Consider the following 6000-nt stretch of genomic DNA (forward strand, 5'->3'; position numbering starts at 1 on the left):
ACCTCAGAGGCAAGCCTCACTAACAATACAAGAGACCGAAAAGAGAATCTCAGGCACTGAAGACACAATAGTAGAAATGGGTATCTAAGAAAACGTTAAATCTTAAAAAAAAAATCCTGTCCCTAACCCTTCAGAAAATCTAGGACACTATGAAAATACAAAATCTAAAATAATAGGAATACAGGAAGGAGGAGAAATCCAGATAAAGGTACAGAAAACATTTTAAACAGCATCATAGAAGAAAATTTCCCAAATCTTAAGAAGGAGATGGAAAAAAATATATAGACACTCAAAGCCAGGCATTATGCAAAGGGCGAGAGGCCTTGGAACACTCAGCCCTAAAAGGGATGTCTCCATCAAATCCCTCCTCTCAGGGATTAGGGAACCCCATGGAATAGGAGACAGAAAGAGTGCAAGAGCCAGAGGGGATGGAGGACACCACAAAAACAAGTTTCTCCAAACCAATGGGATCTACGCACATAAGAACTCAAGGAGACAGAGGCAGCACGCACAGGACGTGCACAGGTTGTCTGCACCAGTTATGGTCCTAGAACTGAATTCAGACGTGGAGACCTTCCCCATCCTTAGCCCAGAAGAAAGCTTCAATTGGTAACCACTTACAAATGAAAATTTAGTTTGCTCAAAGTGAGTCTCACTAGGTCAACAAACTACTGTTTAGGCTAGGCTGCGTGCCCAGCAGTAGATGGCCAACACGAAACGAACTCAAAGGCATCCTTGGAAGTGTCACGACTCTTCCTTTTTAATAATTTATATCATATAATATATAATATGTATCTATTTCCTTCTCTCTCCTTTTACCCCATAGGTCCTTTGTGTACATATTATGTCTTCCTGTTTAGTGTTTTTATGGAATTCCTGAATGTGTTAATTGACGGGGAATCTGTCTTAATGAGCAAACCTCTGTTTCTTATGCCTTCTCTTCGGCTGTTTTGTTTCTGTTCATATACTAACATGAGCTCTTTTACTTCTGATCACATATATGTGTAGTTTCAAAAGTATATCCCAAATTCAATCAAAACACGTAAGATTTCAAAAGAACGAATGACATTGGTATCAGGGGCTTGTACAAAGCACTCTCATGACCTCAGAATCACACAATTGAAGGAGAAATTTAATTTACATTAGGAGCACAAAAGTTGTTTATAAATATAACTTATGCAAACTGTTATTAAATAATAAACAGAAAACAAGGCACATCTACAAATTCCACTGTGGAGCTGTAGTGTCTGAATTGCAGAGACCCCAAGAAGACCACCTGAGACACAGACTCACAGAAATGCCAAATCAAGGTTTAATCTTGTAGTACAAATTGCTATAGGGACCTCAGCTCACTTACTGACTCAGCAGGATCATGGGAGATGCCCCACCATTCTTAGTCAGGCAAAAAACTGCAAATCTATTGTTATAGGCATAAGGGGTACGGGAGACTCTCTGATTGGCTCCAGTCTAGGGATTTTCCACTCTGCTGATATCAACTTCAAGCAGCTAGGCTGCAGGCTAGGGAGATTTCCGCTCTGCTGATAGATACCTTGGGGCCTAGCACAGAATGGAGTTGGGTTTTTCCCTTCACAGCTAGCACCCTGAATAGCTCTTGGCTTTGAAGTGTAAGGGTGCCATTATCTGGCTGACAAGTCATCACCATGGCTATCGTCTTCTTTTGAAAGCACCTGCTCTTTTACCACTCATCACTGTGGGGATGCTGGATTTAATGTTATCATTTATACTCATGTGTTTCTATAATCAGCTTCACTATAAGTAAATTTGTGTCCACAACAAAAGACTGAAAGCAGGAAAAAAAAATCTTCCAATGGGTCTGGAGAGAAGTGGGCTTCATTTTCCAAATTATTTTCTTTACCTACAAAGGCAATTCATTGTTTTAAAAATATAAATCCTGTGTTGTAGGCAAGGAGAGAAAGATAGCACTCCCTTTACAAAGATGGATAAGGTCCTCGGGCCTATTTACTGGGCCAGTGGCTAAGGCATTGCCGTGTACTGTGGCATTGCCATGTACTATGGAAATTGATGACTGCTTTCAAACTCATCTTTTTATTTCATAGGTTCCCTAACTTTAGAGACTATGTCAATGTGACAAGTCTTTCTGTGTCCTGCCAGCCAGCTCCCAAACAAGGCTTCTTATTAATTATGAAAACTTGCCTATAGCTTAGGCTTGGTCCTAACTAGATCTTGTAAGTTAAATTAACCCAATTTATATTAATCTACATTCTATTATGTGGCATTACTGCTCTTCTATTTTGTACCTCCTCTTTCCTCTCCATGTCTCCTGGCATCTGATTCCTCCTCCTCTTCCTTTCTCTCCCTGGGAATCCTGCCCATAACTCTTGCCTAAATATTGGGCATTTGGGTTTTCTTTCTTTCTTTCTTTCTTTCTTTCTTTCTTTCTTTCTTTCTTTCTTTCTTTCCTTTTTTCTTTCTTTCTTTTTTCTTTTTCTTTTTTTTTGAGACAGGTTTCTCCATCGTATTCTTGTAACCTGTGTATGCCTGTCTTGGAGCTTACTCCTTCCCCTATCATTCTGCCGTCTTTCCACACATGTATTCTATAAATGATGCTTTAGAGAGGAACTCGACAGCTTCTCACATCACCCTAAGTGGAATCATGGCATCACATTGTGCTTTTCTGTTCACAGTATCCATTCAGTGAAGGAAATTCAATCTCAATCACTGAAATAAAAAAATAAATCTGGATTCAAATCCATTTTGGGCTGTATGTGTAAGTGATAAATACTCTTTCTGTCATATTTTAAACTCTCAGCAGTATTATTTTTCCATATGAATGTTTTAAAATTAAATTTTTAGTCTTTTATGTGTTCTTGTGCCCTTTTTGCCTGATTTAGGGTACATTTTTTCCTTTCCTTGTGTTTGGAGTATTCATTCATATCTCCTTTAGCTGATTTGTGGTGCCCTATTGGGTTACATACTATTTCACTAAGCATATGAACTGCCATATATCCCAGGATACTTCTGATTTCTGTAGTTTACGGTATTTATATACCTGTTTTTGTTTCTTTAGGAAAGCAAGCCTATTTATTTATTTATTGAATCACAAGTTACTTTATTAGGCATGGCATAAAATTTAAAATAGATTATTTTCTCACGTGATGCATTCCGAGTATAGTTTGCCTTCCCTCTACTCCTACAAGTTCCTTCCCACCCCATTCCCTCTGGATCCACCCCATTTCTGTCTCTAATTAGAAAACAACAGGCTTCTAAGAGATAAAAACCAAAAACAACAAAATAATATATAAGAAGATGAAGCAAAAACTATTGTATAAAAGTTGGACATGGCAATACTACAACAGGAGAAAAAGACTCCCAAGAGCAGGGATAAGAGTCAGAGACCCTTGTTCCCACAATCAAAAGTCCCATAAAAATATTAAGTTCATAGTTATAATAAATATGCAGAGGACCTGGTGCAGACCCTGTGCTTGCTGTTTCAGTCTGTGTGAGGTCATATGCACCTTGCTTAGTTGACTCAGAGGGCCTTCTTCTCCTGGTGTCCTCCAATCCCTCTGGCTCTTACAGGCTTTCTGGCTTCTTAGGAAGCAAGCCTTTTAGTGTCAAAGAACCAACACAATTCAGACCACTTTCTATAGTCATGATGCCATAGTCCATGAATCCAAATTGAAAAGAAAAACTCTTAACATGTAGTATAAACATGGAACCTTAAAAAATTCTAAATAATTCTCAGATTACCGATATTATGATGGATAAAAAAACCCAAAATATTCATAAACTTAACGATAGCATGTTTGCTATCAAAATTTGCGAAATAATAGAATTTTATTGTTCAATACATATACAGAGAAATACACACTGAATATCACTACACAGGGATCTCAAGGAACTAAGAAAAGAGGAAGAAAAGAAATCTGATGATATGTAGGGATAAAGTCTGAGATTTTGTTAGAATGCTACAAAGAGAATACACTAATTAAAAATGGACAAAGAACTAAATAGGTGTAACCCTCCAAAGCGATTCTGCAGATGGCTTTACCTATGACCCCTCCACCTTATCAACATTGTCTAGTATTTGAGCACAAGTTTATTTTAATATAAAGCCATTTTCATCTACTTGTCTGATTGATAGTAATTTTATTTTTATTGTCTCTGATATGCAGTTTTTCTCTTTCAAACTGCCTTGAGATTTAAAATTTCTGTTTAGAAACATAAAATTTTTAAATGGAGTAGGTGCATGACTAGTAACAGCTATGCTAGTTATATTAAGTGAGATTTTGTAACTTTATAAATAAATATAAATTTTGTAACTTTGTAACTTTATAAATAAATATGGTAGTGAAGCGTCTAGATTAATACCCATATCATCTGAATCATTATTATAGCACAGCCTCTATGCCATTATGTTGACTTCAACCAATAGAAACTGACATTTATTTTATCCTTCATCTGATGTGAGAAGTTACGGGGAAGAACCAACTCTGATAATTTGTAGATTTCTTGATTTCAACTTTAACTTAATGTTGATTAAGTTTTCATATCAGAAAGGCTCTGGGAAAATGTGTGGGATTATGAAACTTCATTGTTTTAGGAATAACAATGTTATACCATAAATAGGTAATGGTCTTGTAGATATATAGACATTGTGAAAACCTTCCTGGCTTTAATTATGTTAGTTGTTGAGTAAAAACTTTAAGAAAAAAAAATCTCTCTTTTGTTTGTTAAAGTTCACAGAACCTGTCATGCCTGGGAAAATAGTAGACTCATTAGAAATAGCCAAGACCACAAGAAAGAATGTTGAAAACAGTGCATCATGCCAGCTTTATTCTGAGAAATCTGAAGTATTTCTTCCCTTCTTTTTCTTCCCCTGTTCTAATCCCCTGGGAATAGCAACTGAAACCCTGTCAAGGCTGTGCATAGTAAATTAAGCTTCAGAGGGACCATTAAACTTTATTTTTAATTTCTCACTTGCAAGATTTGTAAGTACCTATTAACTTTTGCTTTTAAAACAATAGAACTTTTATTTTTAAGCTGAGAGAGTTTGCAATAAAGTTTTCACAGGAACTATTAAATTTATTTTAAGATTTTTCTCTGGTAGGAATTGTAAATAGCCTAATTAAAAAGTTTTGACTGTTGGAAGAAAAAACTTTTTCCTGAGTTAAGTTTAAGGATATTTGTGCTCTGCTGCAGGATGAAGCTTCTCTGGTGACAGCTGAGGAAGACACTGTCCTATAGCAGGATGTCCGTAGGAGTCATTTTATTGCTGGGTTCCTTTGGCAGAACAGTAGTATTTGATTTTCTCCTAGGCCCCTGGCCTATATAGTCTAAGGCTCCTGGCCAGCCAAGCAGTATGGTTTCCATCCAATGGAGTGGGTCTTAGTTCAAATCAGATATTGGTTGGTTGCTCCCACAGACCTTGTGCCACTATTGTACCAGCACATCTTGCAGAATGGTCACCATTGCAATTGAAAGGTTTGTAGCTGGGTTGTTGTTGACCTTTCTCCTTTGTTAGTGTGCAAAGTACCTTCTGACACCATGAACACAAGTCTGTTTTAAAGAGTGCATATTGAAGCTATAGAACACACAAAATTAAGTAATTTTTTTTTTAAATCAGAACAGTGGATGCCTCTGTTGAGGCAGAGTAACTCAGGTATTAACTAAGATGGGACAAGAGGGAACTTTTTGAAGTTATTGCTCTGTATTTGTATAAGGATTAAAATAGCATAGGCACGCATTTTTCAAAACTGAATATGACATTAGTGTAAATTTATAGCATGCAAATTTTTATTGAAAATTTATATAATATATTCTGAACAATTTTCCCTCATTATCTCCTCCCAGATCCTAACCCCCTACATTCCCACCTATCCAACTCCACACCTTCTTTCTCTTTCTTAGAAAATAGGCCAAAAAAACCCACAATATTTCTGAAACAAAAAAGCATAAGAGACACAGATTCACACACATACACATACATACGCAAACACACAACTATAAAAACACAAA

The 6000-nt window shown here is 36.6% G+C and overlaps 1 non-coding gene across 1 annotated transcript; it reads left to right on the plus strand.

Annotated features, from left to right (window-relative positions):
• Nucleotides 1-1914: 1914 nt before the first annotated feature.
• On the plus strand, nt 1915-2037 carry LOC126486858 (U6atac minor spliceosomal RNA). The gene has a single exon (XR_007588217.1). It is a non-coding gene; the product is annotated as a U6atac minor spliceosomal RNA (small nuclear RNA).
• The last annotated feature ends 3963 nt before the right edge of the window (nt 2038-6000 follow it).

Source organism: Alexandromys fortis, unplaced genomic scaffold (assembly GCF_014885135.2).
Source record: "Alexandromys fortis isolate MF-2015 unplaced genomic scaffold, M_Fortis_MF-2015_v1.1 scaffold_18, whole genome shotgun sequence".
Taxonomy (NCBI): Eukaryota; Metazoa; Chordata; class Mammalia; order Rodentia; family Cricetidae; genus Alexandromys; species Alexandromys fortis.